The sequence below is a fragment of the Triticum aestivum genome, chromosome 6B (genome assembly GCF_018294505.1).
Source record: "Triticum aestivum cultivar Chinese Spring chromosome 6B, IWGSC CS RefSeq v2.1, whole genome shotgun sequence".
In the NCBI taxonomy this organism is placed as follows: domain Eukaryota; kingdom Viridiplantae; phylum Streptophyta; class Magnoliopsida; order Poales; family Poaceae; genus Triticum; species Triticum aestivum.
Genome location: NC_057810.1, coordinates 303677322 through 303698791, shown reverse-complemented (window position 1 = coordinate 303698791; position 21470 = coordinate 303677322).

Sequence of the window (21470 nt, the reverse complement as noted above, 5' to 3'; positions counted from 1 at the left end):
TGCACCAAAGAGGAAACCTGCGCTCTGCGCCCGCATGGCGTCCGCCTCGCGCCTACCTGACCTTGGTCGTCATGGCTCATGTCAGCTGAGCCTCGTGAGGTAACCTGCATAGAACTCTCCGCCCCTTAAGAGCCAGCCAAAGGAAGCCGATCCCTTCGGGGGTCTTGGTGTCGTCCGCCTCATGAGGCTTGGCCCCTCACGAGGGTCTTGTGTTGTTGATGACAAAGCTGGGCCGTACCAGGCCATCTATGAAGCCACGTGGTGGGCCACAGGCAGGCAGGGCTGGATACCCCTGAATCCAGGACGCCAACAGATTGCTATCGAGGCCTGCCGCCTGGTAAAATTTACCAGAGAATCAAAACATAGGGTACAATCATGATTTCTTACCATGGGAAAAAAATTGGAGGCGAAACGATGAACTCATGTTTTCATTGAAACAAAAAAATGTTGTTAGTTAATGTAAATGTTTTCAAATAGCACACGGTTCAATCACGAAAGCCGTGTGTCTACCAAACCGTGGCTGATGCCCCCCCTTTGCTGCCCGCGCGATCTAAGTCGTGCGTACTGATTGGCCAGAAACCATATCCCACGGATCGTACGTCTGCATCATTGGATGTTCCCAGATCGAACGACAATCCTCATCCCTTTCGACAGGAAATGCAGTCCGCCTAGGAATTGATTTATATGCCAAAATGCACGGTAAATGCCAAAAAATGTCTTACATATAGCACACGAGACCTGAAATGCGCCAGCAAATCAAACCCGTGGTATAATGGTGATTGCTTAACATGGGAAAAATTTAGAGGCGAAACGATGAACTCACGTCTTCATTTCAAAACTAGTACATCTTCATTTAAAACAAAATCTTTCTCTTTGTGCACACAAGCGCTTAGAGGCAACCATATGCATAGGCCTTTCCGCGCGGTGACCGGGGATATTTTCCACCCTTTTCACCTAGGCCGCCAACACTCCTCACGGCCCGCCCGCGTTTCACTCAACTAGTCCACCCAATCTCCATCGCCAGCTCCCCCTCCCCCAGATCCACATCGGAATCCTCTTCGGCGCCGGCGTGCTCACCCAGGCCATGTGCCCGCTCTTCAGCGTCAAGCCTACCTCCACTGTCGTTCCCAACACGCAGTTGCCCGCGCCTCTCCATCTTCGTTTGCTCGCCAGCCACCCTCGAGCATATCGATGTTGTAATCCTCGCCTCTCCTATGGTCCGGCCGGGTTTGCATTAAGAAGCCTGTTAGTTACTACTCTCCATCGCGGCGAGGCATATTTCCTCGCAATCCCTCTTCCTATTTCATTCTGTATGTTCCCAAATTGGTTATAAAATAATGAAGAGCATATATATGTTAATTATATACCTTCCTAACTAGTACATATAAGTTGTATTTGTTCCAATAAGTTACTGCCGATTTACAGATCGCGGGCGCCCGAGTCACACAAACTTAACAAATTAGTCGTACATTTTCTAAATTATTGCATGACATGTTTAGAAAGCTTCATGACATGTTTAGAAAGCTTGATACCAAGTTGTTAGTTTTATGCTTATCATCCTTTCCTGAGTTGTGCATGTGTTCTCTGTAGATGCCGAATAGCAGCGACAGCACTCATGCTTCAGGCGATGTATCTTCATCTGATTCCGACAACCCTAGGTCTTCAGAAGATGGTGAGGGATGAAGTAATCTTGAACGGGATAGAGCTGCAGCAATTACCCTTCCGGTCAGGACACGGAGGTACGCTCCAAGGAAGCCCACACACCAGCCTAAAGGTGTATATGAAGTAACTAAGATCGATTTAAAGTCTTGGGCTCCAACTAAACTAGATAAAGCACACATGAGGTTCAGGAGTGTGTGTGGATTTGTTGGCAGGGCAAGGCTCAACATAAATCTGCCGGGGTTTCGGAAGGCTGGCAAAGGAACACAGCGATGGATAGTCTGGGAGATCATGGATCACTTCAACATTCCAGAGCAGTGGAGAATACAAGTGGAACACGCTGCACTGAAGAAGGATAGGGATGCTTGGAGAAACTGGAAGCACGTGTTGTACAAGAAGTACTTGAGTGAAGGCAAGGACCCAATCCCCGCATACCCCCAAATTACAAAGGCAGACTGGGCAGAATTCAAAAGGGCCAGGGCAACTAAAGAGTTTGCTGAGAAGAGTTTCAAGCAATCGGAACTTCATAAGAAGAAAACACACCCCCACCATATGGGCGTGGCAGGATACTACGGCATGAAACCGATATGGGACCAGGAGGACAAAGAAGCAGTAGCTCGGGACTCATTTTTGTCATCCCTTGCATACTATAGTTCATCATTAAGTTCCAGTAACTTGGTGATGGTGACTAGAGAACTCTGTCAATCACTATCTTATCTGGAAGATTAACTCCCACTCGATTCAAGCGATTGTAGTACCCAGACATTCTGAGCACATGCTCACTAGTTGGGCAATTCTCCTCCATCTTTTAGGCGAAGTACTTGTCATAGGTCTCATACCTGTTGACACGGACATGAGTCTGAAATACCAATTTCAGCTCTTGGAACCTCTGATATGCTCCGTGGCGTTCAAAACGTTTTTGAAGTCCCGGTTCTAAGCCGTAAAGCATGGTGCACTAAACTATCAAGTAGTCATCATATTGAGCTAGCCAAACGTTCATAACGTCTACATCTGCTCCTACAATAGGTATGTCACCTAATGGTGCATTGAGGACATAATTCTTCTGTACAACAATGAGGATAAACCTCAGATCATGGACCCAGTCCGCATCATTGCTACTATCATCTTTCAACTTAGTTTTCTCTAGGAACACATATAAAAACATAGGAAGCTATAACGCGAGCTATTGATCTACAACATAATTTGTAAAATACTATCAGGACTAAGTTCATGATAAATTAAAGTTCACTTAATCATATTACTTGAGAACTCCCACTTAGATAGACATCCCTCTAGTCATCTAAATGATCACGTGATCCAAATCAACTAAACCATGTCCGATCATCACGTGAGATGGAGTAGTTTTCAATGGTGAACATCACTATGTTGATCATATCTACTATATGATTCATGTTCGACCTTTCGGTCTTAGTGTTCCGAGGCCATATCTACATATGGTAGGCTCGTCAAGTTTAACCCGAGTATTCTGTGTGTGCAAAACTGGCTTGCACCCATTGTATGTGAATATAGAGCTTATCACACCCGATCATCACGTGGTGTCTCGGCACGATGAACTATAGCAACGGTGCATACTCAGGGAGAACACTTATACCTTGAAATTTAGTAAGGGGTCATCTTATAATGATACCGTCGTACTAAGCAAAATAAGATGCATAAAAGATAAACATCACATGCAATCAAAATATGTGACATGATATGGCCATCATCATCTTGTGCTTATGATCTCCATCACCGAAGCATCGTCATGATCTCCATCGTCACCGGCGTGACACCTTGATCTGCATCGTAGCATCGTTGTTGTCTCGCCAACTATTCCTTCTACAACGATCACTACCACTTTAGTAATAAAGTAAAACAATTACATGGCAATTGCATTGTATACAATAAAGTGACAACCATATGGCTCCTGCCAGTTGCCAATAACTCTGTTACAAAACATGATCATTTCATACAACAATTTATATCACATCATGTCTTGACCATATCACATCACAACAAGCCCTGCAAAAACAAGTTAGACGTCCTCTACTTTGTTTTTGCAAATTTTACGTGGCTGCTACGGGCTTCTAGCAAGAGCCGTTCTTACCTACACATCGAAACCACAATGATTTTTCGTCAAGTGTGCTGTTTTAACCTTCAACAGGACCGGCCGTAGTCAAACTTGATTCAACTAAAGTTGGAGAAACAGACACCCGCCGGCCACCTATGTGCCAAAGCACGTCGGTAGAACCAGTCCCATGAACGCGGTCATGTAATGTCGGTCCGGGCCGCTTCATCCAACAATACCGCCGAATCAAAGTAAGATGTTGGTGGTAAGCAGTATGACAATTATCGCCCACAACTCTTTGTGTTCAACTCGTGCATAAAACATCTATGCATAGACCTGGCTCTGATACCACTATTGGGAATGCTGTAATTTCAAAAAAATCCTACGATCATGCAAGATCTATCTAGGAGATGCATAGCAACGAGAGGGTAGACTGTGTCCACGTACCCTCATAGACCGAAAGCGGAAGTGTTTAATAACATGGTTGATGTAGTCGAACTTCTTCACGATCCAACCGATCAAAGTACCGAATGTACGGCACCTCTGTGTTCAACACAAGTTCAGCTCGATGACGTCCCTCGTTCTCTTCATCCAGTTGAGGATGAGGGTGAGTTCCATCAGCACGACGGTGTGGCGACGGTGATGATGATGCTACCGGCGCAGGGCTTCGCCTAAGCACTACGACGATATGATCGAGGTGTGTAACTGTGGAGGGGGCACCGCACAAGGCTAAGAGAAAACTTGGTGTTTGTTTGGGGTGCCCCCTGCCCACGTATATAAAGGAGGGAGGAAGATAGGCCGCCCCCCTAGGGGCGCGCCAAGAGTATGGAGTCCTGCTAGGACTTCCAAGTCCTTGTAGGAATCCCTTTCGGAGTAGGAGAGAAGGAATGAGGGAAAGAGAGAGGGAGTAGGAAAGGGCAAGGGGCGCCGCCCCCTTCCCCTAGTCCAATTCGAACCCATGGGGGGGCTCCACCTCCCCTTGGCCTGCCTCCTCCTTTCCCGTATGGCCCAATAAGGCCCAATACTTCTCCCGGTGAATTCCCGTAACTCCCCGGTACTCCGAAAAATACCCGAATCACTCGAAACCTTTCCAACGTCCGAATATAGCCTTCCAATATATGAATCTTTATGTCTCGACCATTTGAGACTCCTCGTCATGTCTGTGATCTCATCCGGGATTCCAAACAAACTTTGGTCATGAAAACACATAACTCATAAGACAAATCGTCATCGAACGTTAAGCGTGCAGACCCTACAGGTTCGAGAACTATGTAGACATGACCAAGACACATCTCGGATCAATACCCAATAGCGGAACCTGGATGCTCATATTGGCCCCTACATATTCTACGAAGATCTTTATCAGTCAAACTGCATAACAACATACGTCATTCCCTTTGTCATCCGTATGTTACTTGCCCGAAATTTGATCGTCGGTATCATCATACCTAGTTCAATCTCATTACCGGAAAGTCTCTTTACTTGTTCCGTAATACTTCATCCCGCAACTAACTCATTAGTCACATTGCTTGCAAGGCTTATAATGATGAGCATTACCGAGAGGGCCCAGAGATATCTCTCTGAAACATGGAGTGACAAATCCTAATCTTGATCTATGCCAACCCAACAAACACCTTCGTAGACACCTGTAGAGCATATTTATAATCACATGTTTACGTTGTGATGTTTGATAGCACATGAGGTGTTCCCCCGGTATTCGGGAGTTACATAATCTCATAGTCTGAGTGTCGTGGAATTAACACATCAGATGTCCTTATGAAAGGACTTAGTCGCAGAGCCATCGCAATGGGTTAGCTTGAAGGGGTTAAACCGGACAAGGTACACGGGAGTTTTATACTAGTTCCGCCCCTTCAATGAAGGTAAAAGCCTATGTCTAGTTGCGATGGGATTGATTGCGTTTCGATGACCAGGGAGCAAATACGCTTTGCCTGAGTCGCGAGTTGTTGTTCTCTGTCCCTGAACCGTCGCCGGGTAGTCCCTTTATATACATAGGTTAACACCCGGCCGGTCTACAGAGTCCCGAGGCCGACTCATACAAGTGTCCGGCTCGGTCTCTCCTTTCCTAACTTACAATACAAGTTACATAACCATGACGGTTTACCACTATGGGCCTTAATCCGCCCTTGGGCTCCGGGCCTCTAAGCTTCATTAGTAAAACGCCATCTTCTGGATCTTCGCGGGCTTCAATGTAGTTGAGGGTGAACCGGGCCCTCCTGGCCGGTTTACACTCAGTAGTTATATCCCCAACATTAGGCCCCAGATTGATTTGAACCTGTTCATGCTAGTCTTCAATACTTAAAGAAATCTTGTGAACATCTTCTTATATTCTCGTAAACCGCCATGTTGTCTTCTCCTATAAACTTTGTTAAACCGCCGTGATGTCATCCTCTGGACACAGCAACGGACCATCATGACATCATCTCTGTATAAAAAGATTAAAAAGATTCCCTTCATTAATGGTATCCCGAAAATCGAGGCGACAGGCGCGCCCTCTTCGCAGCTTCAGGCTCCTTGATTTTTGCGCCTGTCACTTATCCCTTTCTCCTTATAAATAAAGCCGATGGGTCTTTCCATTCTTTCCCCTTGCTTCTTCTTCTTCCTCGCGATGCTCAAGCTCTGAAGCTCCGCCGCCGCCCTCAGCCTTTGAGTACTACATCATCAAAGGCCACTACATCAACCTGACTGTACCAGAAACTTGCGGCTCTTCTCTGTTGTCCTATACATCTGGTAAATTTCCTCTTCTCAACCCTAGATCTGTCTTTAGGGTTTCTGTATTCACCCGTTCATAAGTATTCATCTCAGTTCTTTGTTATTTGCTTCTGCCCTAGTTTCTTTGATCCAACAGTAGCGTAGATCCCGTACGGTAGTTGCTCCGCATCCATTTTCAGTACTAGTATATCTTCCTTTTCTTTTGTAAAGAATCCTCAGTAGAGCGCACGACCTTCTCTGTTCTACTTAACGCCATTATAAGTTGCAGAAAATTTTCTTTACTGAAGCATGGTAGATCCAAACAAATTTCATCATTGTGTGAGACATGTTTCTGTCAACACTTAGTGGATTTTCATCTCTATCTCCTCCACCTAAGGGCGGTTTAAACCTTAGTAGTTGGTAATCCGCCACATGTCATTAGCCCTCACTTAAACCGCCGTCTTGTCTTGAATAATAAACTCCGGTTTAACTTACTTATATGCCTTCACCAAATTCCTCGGTTTAACACCAATTAGTACACACCAACCAACTGTCGTAAACCGGCCTTCATTTTTCCCTTTACAGTTTGTTTCCAAGATGACTAAGCAATTCGCCGCTTGCAAATGGGTTCCATCCCGGATCACGGAAACGCAAATCAATGGATATGTTGTAACGGGCGCTTTAGCTTCAAAGAATGTCCTTCACTAGCGGGTTCCTGGCCCTGAGTGCCCTCCTGAGCCTCAAGATGGCGAAGTTATTGTTTTTATGCAGCATTTAGACCGGGGCTTCAGCCCTCCCGGATCAAAAAAAATTCGGGATGTCCTTGCGAGCTTTCAACTCCACCCACAAGATATTGGACCAAATTTTGTATCAAATATATGCAACTTTCAAGTATTTTGTGAAGTTTACCTTCAAGAAGAACCATCCGTTGATCTCTTCCGTGATTTTTTCCACCTAAACCGCCGAACAGAGTTTTATGATGGTCCTAACACGGAACTTGGCCGGGTATCAATCCAGAAGAGGAAGGAAGTTGATTTCCCACATGCATCACACCACAGTCATCCCAAAGACTGGAACCAAAATTGGTTTTATTGTCAGAATACCGCCCCTGCTGAGGAAAATCCCTTGCCAGGTTACCGCCCTCGCCGGCTTAGCAATGGCCACCCATTACCTCGTTGGTTAACTGCCAAAGAACGGCAAACTTACGCACCTCAACTCGCCAAGCTCCGGGCTCTCTTGGCCAATGGTTTGACTGGTGTTGATCTCGTTCGCTGTTGGGTCAAATGGCACATCCTGCCCTTAAGTCGCCGCTCCGGATTAATGCATGAGTATACCGGCAACGCCAAGGATCCTCAAGGGTTTAATGAAATAGAGGTGACTGACGACGAAGTCACCTAATCGGTGAAGAAGATGTTAGACGAACCAATCGCCGCATGCAGCCAAACCGGGCTGGCCCCCTTTTACACTGCCAACAAACCACCGGCGGTAAATATTTTAACTTTGTACTTTCTTGATCCGCCTCCGCTTTAAAATTGTTCTAATAAATCTTTGTTTAATCTTTACAGCCCAACAGCTCCTTTTGGAAAAGAAAGACTTTTGATAAACTAGCAAGAGCTCCTCGTGCCAAGAGCAAAGCTACCAAGAAAGCAGAAAAGAAGAAGATCGGCGAAGCTGCTGATCCGCCCAAAGATGCTGAAGATTCGGATCAAGAGGTAGAACTTGACTCCCTTGGCTCCTTTTTCATACATCTTATTAACAATGACTATCATCAGGATGATGCGAAGGTCAGCCGTGCGGACCATGTTGAGGTAATCTCTCTTTCCTCCGATTCAGATCTCGTGTCGGTTCAAAGATTTCGCCGTGCAGTTCGAAAAGTGAAAAGCTCTCACCCTCTTGCTTATTTGGATCCAAAATTTTCTTTGAAGACACAGCAACCTGAAGGGCGTCGCACAACCCGACATAGTGGCCAGCAAGTCACCTCTTCCAGTTTACCGGATACACCAACCCGGAAGCGTCGTCCAGAGGTTACTTGTTCTCCCAAAAAACGTTATCCTTTGAAGGGTTTCTTTCGATACCCGCTTAATCCGTCTGATCCGAATTACCAGGTGTCTTCCAACTCGTCTGGTGGTTCATCAACCACTCAACTACCTCCCCTCAAGACCGTCGCTGGGTAAGTGTCCAAATTTTTCGGTTTGTTTCTTCATGCATCGGTTTATCATACTAATCTTTATTTTGATGTTGCAGTGCCAAGGCCCGATTGAGCAAGAAAGCCAAGACCAGCGGCCCCTCTGACGATGTTGAACCGGAGAAGACCCCAGACAATGCCGGTGAAAATCCTGATATTGTCATGGATGACTCTGCCCCATAAGACCTGGCTACTGATGCTAATCCTCCGGAGGCTGACCCGGAAACACATGTTGAGACATCAAGTCCACATGCCACGCCTTCAAGTCTAGTTGCTGATCCGCTGGGTTTGGCTGCTAATCCGCCAAGCCCTCCTACCAATCCGCCAAGCCCTGCTACCAAACCGCCAAGCCCAGCCAAAGACAATGTCAATCCACCGAGCCCAGCCAAAGATGATGATGATGTTGTTGTCACTGGTACTGCTTATACCGCCCCAGGCAATCTAGTTGCTTTATCGAAGCATACTGCCAAGGATGAATTTGCTGCTATGGGCAAGGGGAAAGGGAAGACCGACTTGTCAAGCTATGTTAATCTTTCTGCTCAAGATCTTCATTCCGGATTCTTGAACCGGCTTTACACCAGCCGATATTATGAAGCCGGTTTGGTGAATCGGATGAAGGAACGCTATGAGGTACTCTTCCAAACACCTTCCTCTTTAGTTTGTACATTCATTGTATTGTAGCCCCCAAGGGACGGTTTATCTTTTGAAGATAAACCGGGACTTTAAAGAGAGAGAACACTTCAACTGTGTAGCCCCCAAGGGCCGGTTTGTCTTGTAAAGATAAACCGGGACTTTAAAAAGAAAGAACACTTCACCTGTGTAGCCCCCAAGGGCCAGTTTGTCTTGCAAAGATAAACTGGGACTTTTATACTTCATACTATACTTTGTTGACTTTCCTTGTGTATTTTCCTGATCAAACACACATTAGCCCCCAAGTGCCAAGATTAAAACGTGTATTGATCCTTGGGACTTCAAACAATCAGTAGTAAAAGAACAATCCGCATTAGCCCCCAAGTGCCAAGTGTATAACTTGTTATATGCTTGGGACTTTTGATAAAACATTTAACATGCTCCTCATCTGATTGTGACAGGCTGATATAAATCACCAAGGCTCTCAAATTGCTGACCTTCAAGAGAACATCAAGTCTCAACAAGCAGAAACGTCTAAGGCAAAAGATGAGCTTAAAAGCGCTTTAGCTGCCATGGAACAACTCAAAGAAGGGTTTAAGACAGAGCGTGCCAACTGGGAGACTGAAAGGAATGCATTGGTGAAGCGGGCAGAAGACGCCGAGTCAGCTCTTAAACCGATGGCGGAAAAGCTAACTGGGTTGAAGCACCAAGTGAATGCCATGACTTCTGCAATTTTTGGTAAGTATTCTTGCCAAGGCTTCTTGAATGACCATCTTTATAATTTGTCGGTTTAACATGAAATTCTTAAACCGGTGTAAGTGGCCGCATTACTCATCTGGGCTCTGACATGCAGATGAAGCTGAGGGCAGCATATACTTCGATTGAACAACTGTATACCGGTGCCCAACGGGTCATTTGTGCAGCTTCATACAACAATCCGGCCCCAACATTGATCAAGGATACTTTAGCAAGGTTATCCATGACGCCAGCACATATAGAAGAAATGAAGCGATCTGCTGCCAGGGCTGGTGCTTTGTTAGCACTTACTCGAGCCAAAGCATGGATAGCTGATCTAGATCCGGTTGATATCGCCAAGGGCTTCCCGAGTGAACAAGAAAACGGGGCAGAGTTTGATAACGAAGCCCTCAAAAATGTGACAAGGGAGATGCGTCCTCTGGTGAGTCAATTGGCACAAGAAGCTAACTTGACGGTTCACCGGTCCTTCTGCGATGCCAACAACAAATGGATTGAGACTGTCATGCCGGAAGTGCAAAATCTTGTTCCTCCAATCCGTAAGCACACTTACGCCCCTGATGTTGATCCGGCTGAACTTATAAGTGAAGAGGTTGTCTTTGAGGCCTTAACCTGGATTGATTGGACCACCGTTGACTTCCAGCCACTGGATGAGGAGGAGGAGGTTGAACCGATGCCAGATGATCCATCAACTTCACGTCAACATGGTGATGAGGCTTGATCCGACAATCTGGTTGACGCTTCATAAACTGTGTTCTTTCGAAAGAACAATTCCATATTTTGGGCCTTAAAGCGCCTTGTAATAGGCTAGTTAAAATACTTTGATCTGCTGCCATCGCGCACTGGGATATATTTTGCTTGATCTGCCATGCCAATTTCAATGCTGGCTTATATATCTTTATAATATTATGCAATCCCTATGTTTGCATAAAAAGAGCTGTCCGGGCGGTTTACCGCTGGACGGGTCATAGTGCCCAAGATAAAGCTTGGCTAATAACCCAAGCGGAATAAATATGGAATAACTCATACTTGTGATATGAAATCACTTAGTAAGGGTGAAAACCCAATTTTTTGGCTATTATATCCCTTCCCCTATAATGATAGGATGAATAAGTTATGCCGGGTTATAATGTACACCAGATGATCATACTGGCGACATATAGTCAAAGCCAGGCCGGGTTAACAAACACCGGTTTAATAAGATGGTCTGAAAATTTATGGCTGAAAGCCAAGCCGGGTTAACAAACACCGGGTTAACATGATGACTGAAAAGTCACACCGGGTAAAAGAACACCGGTTCAAAATAAATGCATCAAAAAAAGGTGAAAACTTGGCAAAAAAGCAAACAAGAAACCATGTAGTCAAGGCTTTTCAAGGGCTGCCAGGCCCAAATTCAAGGCTTTTCATGGACTGCCAGGCCACTGAGTTAAACCATTTTGCAAAGCCTTTTAAGATGGGCCTCCAACTAACCAATCATCGTTTTAACTTTGACAAGTTTAGAGTCTGTATAATATTGACTTGTCAAATGTTTGGCGGGTCGTGCCAGGATTAGCTGGATAGGAGTGGCTTACTTGATGAAGGCAGGTTAACCCGGGGTTTTACGTGAATACACCAGGCTTCCAAGCCGTGGGTCGATACCCAATTACATGGGTCCTTTTCAAACTCTTTGTGGCTTTTGCACAAAAGAGCCCCCAAGTAACTTTGTGAGTTGTGCTCAATGGGTGCCTATGTTTGAGCTGTGCATAGCATCCAGACTCTCTTTGGCCCCTTGGGTGTGAAGCTCCCAAGCTGTGTTGTGGCATGATAGCTGGTTTAACAGGTAGTACTTTGCTTTGTCAGCTGAAGCCCCCATGTAAACAAAGAGATTTGAAGAAGAAACGGCTGAGACCCTGCTTATAGAAAGGATGCCGGTTTATTATATTGATCATACTATATACATTGTTGAAATATGTACATAAGAAAAGCCTATGGCTCAAGTGTAGTAAGGCCGAAGGAGAGCTATGTTCCACGCCCGCCAGGTCTCCTCCTCAGAACTGCGTGAGTCTTCTCGAACGTCAATGAGGTAGTATGATCCGTTGTGCAGATTTTTGCTGACCACAAAGGGTCCTTCCCAAGGTGGGGATAACTTGTGCATATCAGTCTGATCCTGGATAAGCTGGAGCACTAAGTCGCCTTCTTGAAAGGTTCGTGTCTTAACCCGGCGACTGTGATAACGCCGCAGGTCTTGTTGATAAACCGCCGATCAAGCCAAAGCCATGTCCCGTTTCTCATCTAACAGGTCCAACGCCTCTTGATGTGCTTGCTCATTGTCCGCTTCAACATAATTGGCAACCCGGGGCGAATCATGACGAATATCACTTGGGAGGACGGCCTCAGCCCCGTAAACCATGAAGAAAGGTGTATAACCCGTGGATCGGTTTGGGGTGGTATTTATACTCCATAACACAAATGGTAACTCTTCCACCCAACAACCCGGCGTCCACTTCAAGGGAACCATAAGCCTGGGCTTAATACCCTTCAAGATCTGTTGATTCGCCCTCTCATCTTGACCATTGGACTGGGGATGAGCCACGAACGCTACATCAAGCCGGATGCGCTCTCGTTGACAAAATTCCTCCATCTCACCTTTAGAAAGGTTTGTGGCATTATCTGTGATGATGCTATGTGGAAAACCAAAATGAAAAATGATCTTTTTGAGAAATTGAACCGCCGTGGCTGCATCACACTTGCTGAAGGGCTCCGCTTCAACCCATTTAGTGAACTTGTCAACTGCCACCAACAGGTGGGTCTTCTTATCCTGGGAGCGCTTAAAAGGTCCCACCATATCAAGCCCCCAAGTGGCAAACGGCCAAGTGATAGGAATCGTCCGTAGCTCCTGAGCCGGAACATGAGCGCGACGTGAAAATTTCTGACAAGCATCACACCGCTTTACCAGATCCTCCGCATCAGCATGAGCTGTCAACCAATAGAACCCATGATGGAAAGCTTTAGCCACCAGGGACTTTGAACCAACATGGTGACCACAATCCCCTTCATGGATTTCACGTAGAATCTCTTGTCCTTCTTCAGGGGAAATACAACATTGAAAAACGCCTGAAACACTGCAATGGTGTAACTCGCCATTATGAATAACCATGGACTTGGACCGCCGGATTATCTGTCTGGCGAAGACCTCATCATCTGGTAACTCGCCCCAGTTTAAATACGCCAAATGTGGAACCGTCTAATCCGGAGTGGTATGTAAGGTGGCCACTAATTGGGCCTCCTGATCAGGAACATCTAAATCCTCGTCTATAGGCAACTTAACAGACGGGTTATGCAAGCTATCTAAAAAGGTATTGGGTGGTACCGGTTTACACTGAGATCCGAGCCGGCTTAAAGCATCTGTTGCTTCATTTTTGCGCAGGTCAATGTGCTCAACCTGATAACCCTTAAAATGACCTGCCACAATATCCACCTCGCGTATGTAAGCCGCCATGAGTGGATCCTTAGAATCCCATGTACTAGAAACTTGCTCAGCCACCAGATCAGAATCTCCAAAACAGCGAACCCGGCTTAAGTTCATTTCCCTAGCCACACGGAGTCCATGGATTAAGGCCTCGTACTCAGCTGCATTGTTAGTACAAGGAAGCATTAAGTGGAGAACATAACAAATTTTATCACCTCGAGAGGAAGTAAGAACAACTCCAGCCCCTGAGCCCTCAATTACCTGGATCCATCAATGTGAATGGTCCAGTGTGTATTATCCGGTTTGTCCTCTGGTGCCTATAACTCGGTCCAATCATTGATGAAGTCAACAAGCGCCTGTGACTTAATTGATGTCCAAGGCATATACTTCAATCCGTGCGGGCCAAGCTCAATCGCCCACTTTGCAACCCGGCCAGTTGCCTCCCTGTTCTGAATTATATCGCCCAAAGGAGCTGAACTGACCACTGTAATGGGATGACCTTGAAAGTATTGTTTGAGCTTCCGGCTAGCCATAAAAACCCCATAAACCAGCTTCTGCCAATGTGGATACCGTTGCTTTGACTCGATAAGTACTTCGCTGATATAGTAAACCGGTCATTGAACCGGATATTCCTTACCATCCTCCTTGCGCTCCACCACAATTGCCACGCTAATAGCACGGGCATTAGCAGCCACGTACAATAACAAGGGCTATTTGTCAATCGGAGCAGCAAGAACCGGCGGTTCAACCAACTGCCGCTTTAAGTCATCAAACGCCGCATCACCTGCATCACTCCAGACAAAATCGTATGTCTTTTTCAACATCCGATACAAAGGAATTGCCTTCTCTCCCAAACGGCTGATAAACCGGCTAAGGGCGGCAATTCGACCCGCCAAACGCTGAACATCATTGATACACTTCAGTTTAGCCAAAGATGTAATCGCTTTGATTTTTTCCAGATTAGCCTCAATGCCTCTGTTGGACACCTGAAAGCCTGAGAGCTTGCCTGCCGGAACACCAAAAACACACTTGTCCAGATTAAGCATCATTTTGTAAACCCGAAGATTGTCAAACGTTTCCTTGAGGTCATCTATCAAGGTTTCCTTCTTCCTGGATTTCACCACAATGTCATCCACATAGGCATGAACATTACGCCCCATCTGCATGTGAAGACAATTTGCACACAACGATGATAAGTTGCCTAGGCACTCTTGAGCCCAAAGGGCATAGAAACATAGAAGAAGGCTCCAAAGCGAGTGATGAAAGCTGTCTTCTCCTGGTCCTTAACTGCCATTTTAATCTGATGATAACCTGAATAAGCATCCAAGAAACTCAGGCGTTCACAACCCGCTGTTGCATCAATAATATGATCCATATGCAGGAGAGCAAAAGAATCTGCCAGACAAGCCTTGTTCAAATCTGTGTAGTCCACACACATACGCCAAGTGCCATTTTTCTTAAGAACGAGCACCGAATTAGCCAACCACTCGGGGTGAAACACTTTGATGATAAATCCAGTAGCCAACAGCCGGGCTACCTCTTCACCAATGGCCTTGCGTCTTTCCTCGTTAAAGCGGCGAAGAAATTGCTTAACCGGTTTAAATTTGGGATCAATATTGAGAGTGTGCTCAGCAAGTTCCCTCGGTACACCTGGCATGTCAGAAGGCTTCCATGCAAAAATGTCCCGATTCTCACGGATGAACTCGATGAGCGCGCTTTCCTATTTCGGATCCAGATTGTGTTGATGCTAAACTGTTTGGATGAATTACCAGGAACAAAGTCAACAAGTTTAGTCTCATCAGCCGGTTTGAACTTCAGGGTCGGGTCATGCGAAGTGGTGGGCTTCTTCAGTGGGGTCGTGTCTGCTGGATCAACATTGTCCTTATAAAACTTCAGCTCCTCTGTAGCACAAACCGACTCAGCATAAGCCGCATCACCTTCTTCACAATCCAAAGCGATCTTTCGACTTCCATGTACTGTTATAGTCCCCTTGTGACCCGGCATTTTGAGTTGTAAATAGATATAGCAGGGTCTCGCCATGAATTTTGCGTAAGCCGGCCGTCCAAATAGTGCGTGATATGGGCTCTGGATCTTCACCACTTCAAAGGTCAATTTTTCAGACCTGGAATAATGCTCATCTCCAAACACAACCTCCAAAGCGATCATGCCAACAGGATATGCCGATTTACCTGGTACTACACCATGAAAAACAGTGTTGGGCGGTTTAAGACTCTTGTCTATCAACCCCATGCGACGAAAAGTCTCATAGTACAGGATGTTGATACTGCTCCCTCCATCCATCAGGACTTTGGTAAACTTGTAACCTCCCACCTAAGGTGCCACAACCAAAGCCAGTTGACCCGAATTGTCAACCCGGGGCGGATGATCCTCCCTGCTCCACACAATGGGCTGCTCGCACCACCGTAAATAATGTGGCACTGTCGGTCCAACAACATTAACTGCCCTTTTGTGAAGCTTCTGGTTGCGCTTACACAAGCTAGTAGTGAACACGTGATACTGCCCACCATTCAACTGCTTAGGGTGACTTTGATAACATGATTGCTGTTGATTTCCTTGATTATTCTGTTGGCCATTACCACCTTGGTTATTCTGGTTGCCCTGATTATTCTAAAATCCAGAGCTTGAACCGCCGCCACCATGAAAACCTGGACCTAAACCGCCCCGACGGACCCTGATCATACCGGAAGACATAGGAATTCTTGAACTCCTTCATGATATAACAATCTTTCCAAAGATGTGTGGAAGGGGCCTCCTTGGTCCCATGCTTTGGGCAGGGCTGGTTTAACAAACGCTCCAGATTCATCCCTCCATCGCGCTGGGGCGGTTTACCTTTATGACGCTGCATATTGGTGTTAGCTACAAGATCTGAACTATCTGCCTTGCGCTTACCATTATTCCCATGGCCTCCTTGGTTGTGTTGTTCTCCCTTTGCACCGCCGTTCTTCTTTCCCTTCTCCGATTTCTCCTCATCAGAATCGGGATCCTTGGTATTATCAGAATCGGCATATTTGATCAAGGCTGCCATAAGGGTTCCCATGTCATTGTAGTGGCGCTTGAGCCGTCCCAACTTCATCTTTAGTGACTTAAACCGGCAATTATGCTCCAGTGTTATGATTGCTTGACCAGCATTAATCCGGTCTGACGAATGCAAAACTTCTGAAACCCGGTGCACCCAATGAGTTATTGACTCGTTCTCCCCTTGAACACAAGCATCCAGATCCACAATGGACATAGGTTGTTTGCACGTGTCTTTGAAATTGGCTATAAAACGGGCTTTCAACTGATCCCATGACTCAATGGAGTTAGCTGGTAAATTTTTCAACCAAGTACGGGCTGTCCCTTCCAACTTCATCGTGAAGTACTTTGCACAGGCCGCTTCATCCATGTCTAGCATCTCCATTGCCATCTCATAACTCTTGACCCATGCCTCAGGTGGCTGATTTGCAGTGTAATTAGGCACCTTACATGGACCCTTGAAATCCTTGGGTAGTTGCACATTACGGAGAGCCGGGATGAGACACGGCACTCCCCAGGAACTAAAGGCAAGCCCGGTGCCTCGGTCTATCGATGCCGCTGGCTGAACCGGGGCGGGTTGATAACGACCCGCATATTGTGCTGCCAAAGCAGCCTCCCTTCATGCTCTGCCATTATCCACCACATCTTGAGCATTTCCCTGACCGCGCGCCGGATTGGATCCATTACGGCGCCGCGCACTGCTAGACACTTCTGGTTCATCTATTTGCCTGCTATAGCTCTTGCTCGGATGGGGCGTTGAATGAATTCTATCTCGGCTATAGGAATAAGCCTGCTGCTGCACCACGGCGGTTCGAAGAAGATCCCTAGCCCGCCGCGTTTCAATCACCGCCAGTGAATCGCCCTCCATCGGAATGGCTGCCAGGTGAGATGCTACGGCAATCATGTTATCCAAAGGGCTCGAGAAGTGACCCGGCAGTGTGGACACGCATTGCGGCGGGTTATCCATTCGTCGAGGTGGTTCTGTCATCCGTGGTTGATCCGGTGCTGCCCTAGGCGCATCAGTCCGGTTTGCAGCCGCCGGATTGCTCGGCCCAGCCCCTGGTGTATGAAAGAGGTTCAGCCCTTCATAGATCGACGGCAGACGAGACCGGTACTTCCTTCACATTATGTCATCTGATGTGTTCCGATCCAGCATGAGCCGGTAATTCTACGCATGTATCTGCTGTGACTGGGCATCCAAAGCGGCCCGTTCTTCAGCCATCCTAGCATCCTCAATTGCCAGGTCCTCCTTAGCTTGCATTATCTGGTCCTTCAGCTTCACAATGTCTGCATTGTGCTGATCCTGCATCTCCGGGGTAACTGCCGTGGTTAACAAGGTCGCCCAGGCATCCAACAAACCGGAGAGGACTTGAGCCGGTCGGCGCGCCGGGGCTCCTGCCGCGGCCGCTGATCCGGTATTCATTGCCGCTGTAGATGAAGACTGCAAAGTGGGCTGTGTTCCGGCCATGTACACAGTAACCCGACTTGGCGGTTCAAGGATGTCCGGAATACTGTTGCCATCAGAATATCCTTCGAACACACCGTCATGAATTTGGTATAGGGACTCGGTTTTGCCAGTGGATGACTCGCCGTCGGAATAAACAGCCGTCTCACCTTCAGACACCGGTTTAGATCCAATCCCATGGACACATCCTACGAACGCACGCTTCATGGCGGGCTTAACCCGGGCTAGACTCACACGCTGAGCCGTCTCGATGAGGTCGGTGCAGATGTCCGGCTCAGGGCCCGGTTCACCGATCTTGCCGATGAAGACATGAATTCCGCCAAAGGGGACCCGGTATCCGTACTCGATTGAGCCGGCCTCGGGGCCCCATCCTTCATCGTCGATGTAGAGCTTGCCGCGACGACTCTTTGTCATCCGTCCAACCACGTACCCCTTAAGTCCTTCAGAGTTGCCCTTCAAGAACTCGAAACCATCGTGCGATAGCCCCACGATGAGCGCCAACTGTCGTGGAATTAATACGTCAGATGTCCTTATGAAAGGACTTAGTCGCAGAGCCATCGCAATGGGTTACATTGAAGGGGTTAAACCGGACAAGGTACACGGGAGTTTTATACTAGTTTGGCCCCTTCGATGAAGGTAAAAGCCTACATCTAGTTGTGATGGGATTGATTGGGTTTCGATGACCAGGGAGCAAATACGCTTTGCCTGAGTCTCGAGTTGTTGTTCTCTGTCCCTGAACCATCGCCGGGTTGTCCCTTTATATACATAGGTTAACGCCCGGCCGGTCTACAGAGTCCCGAGGCTGACTCATACAAGTGTCCGGCTCGGTCTCTCCTTTCCTAACTTACAATACAAGTTGCATAACCATGGCGGTTTACTACTATGGGCCTTTATCCGCCCTTGGGCTCCGAGCCTCTAAGCTTCATTAGTAAAACGCCATCTTCTGGATCTTCGCGGGCTTCAATGTAGTTGAGGGTGAACCGGGCCCTCCTGGCTGGTTTACACTCAGTAGTTATATCCCCAACACTGAGGAACATGTATAAGTCATGAAGAAAGCAGTAGCAATGAAAATGTAACGATCATAATGCTAAGCTAACGGATGGGTCTTGTCCATCAAATCATTCTCCTAATGATGTGATCCTGTTCATCAAATGACAACACATGTCTATGGTTAGGAAACATAACCATCTTTGATTAACGAGCTAGTCAAGTAGAGGCATACTAGTGACACTATGTTTTGTCTATGTATTCACACATGTACTAAGTTTCCGGTTAATACAATTCTAGCATGAATAACAAACATTTATCATGATATAAGTAAATAAACAATAACTTTATTATTGCCTCTAGGGTATATTTCCTTCAGTTTCTACCTTTGAGGTTTCACTATTATCGGATTGAATACTTTTATGGATTTGAGAACAGTTGATGTATGTATTGCGTGGGATACCTGTGGTGACAATGGGGTGTTCTGTTGAATCACTTGATGTATGTTTTGCACTAAACTCGCGGATTCCCGTCGTGACTGATAACCCACAAGTATAGGGGATCACAACAGTTTTCGAGGGTAGAGTATTCAACCCAAATTTATTGATTCGACACAAGGGGAGCCAAAGAATATTCTCAAGTATTAGCAGCAGAGTTGTCAATTCAACCACACCTGGAAGACTTAATATCTGCAGCAAAGTATTTAGTAGCAAAGTAGTATGGAAGTAACGGTAACGGTGGCAAAAGTAACAATAGCAGTTTTGTAGTAATTGTAACAGTGGCAACGGAGAACTAACTAAGCAAAGATCAATATGTGAAAAGCTCGTAGGCAATGGATTAATGATGGCTAATTATGTCAGATGCAATTCATCATGCAACAGTTATAACATAGGGTGACACAGAACTGGCTCCAGTTCATCAATGTAATGTAGGTATGTATTCCGAATATAGTCATACATGCTTATGGAAAAGAACTTGCATGACATATTTTGTCCTACCCTCCAGTGGCAGCGGGGTCCTATTGGAAACTAAAGGATATTAAGGCCACCTTTTAATAGAGTACTGGACCAAAGCATTAGCACTTAGTGAATACACGAACTCCTCAAACTACGGTCATCACCGGGAAGTGTCCCGACTATTGTCACTCTGGGGTTTGCCGGATCATAACACATAGTAGGTGACTATTGACTTGCAAGATAGGATCAAGAACTCACGTATATTCATGAAAACATAATAGGTTCAGATCTGAAATCATGGCACTCGGGCCCTAGTGACAAGCATTAAGCATGGCAAAGTCATAGCAACATCAATCTTAGAACATAATGGATACTAGGGATCAAACCCTAACAAAACTAACTCGATTACATGGTAAACCTCATCCAACCCATCACCGTCTAGCAAGCCTACGATGGGATTACTCACGCACAGTGGTGACCATCATGAAAGGTGACCATCATGAAATTGGTGATGGAGGATGGTTGATGATGACGATGGTGATGAATTCCCCTCTCCGGAGCCCCGAACGGACTCCAGATCAGCCCTCCCGATGAAGATTAGGGCTTGGCGGCGGCTCCGTATTGTAAAACACGATGAATCCTTCTCTCCCGGTTTTTTCTCCCGAACGTGAATATATAGAGTTGGAGTTGAGGTCGGTGGAGGTCCAGGGGACCCACGAGGTAGGGGCGCACCCCAGGGGCCCCATTACGTTGATTTTTTCGCCAATATTTTTTATTAATTCCAAAACGTGTCTCCATGGAGTTTCGAGTCATTCCGAGAACTTTTATTTCTGCACAAAAATAACAGCATGGCAATTCTGCTGAAAACAGCGTCAGTCCGGGTTAGTTTCATTCAAATCATGCAAGTTAGAGTCCAAAACAAGGGCAAAAGTGTTTGGAAAAGTAGATACGTTGGAGAGATATCAACTCCCCCAAGCTTAAACCTTTGCTTGTCCTCAAGCAATTCAGTTGACAAACTGAAAGTGATAAAGAAAAACTTTTACAAACTCTGTTTGATCTTGTTGTTGCAAATATGGAAAGCCAGCACTCAAGTTTTCAGCAAAGATGATGAACTAACCATATTCTCAATAACACTTAGGCCTCACGTTTACTCATATCAATGGCATAATCAACTAGTGAGCAATAATAATAAATCTCGGATGACAACACTTGCTCAAAACAATCTTAATATGATATAACAAGATGGTATCTTGCTAGCCCTTTCTGAGACTGCAAAACATAAATGCGGAGCACCCCTAAAGATCAAGGACAGACTAGACATTGCAATTCATGGCAAAAGAGATCCAGTCACAGTCATACTCGATGTAAATTAATAGCCATGCATACAAATGACAGCGGTGCTCTCCAACTGGTGCTTTTTAATAAGAGGATGATGACTCAACATAAAAGTAAATAGATAGGCCCTTCACAGAGGGAAGCAGGGATTTGCAGAGGTGCTAGAGCTCGAGTTTGAAACAGAGATAAATAATATTTTGAGTGGCATACTTTCATTGTCAACATAGCAACCAAGAGAA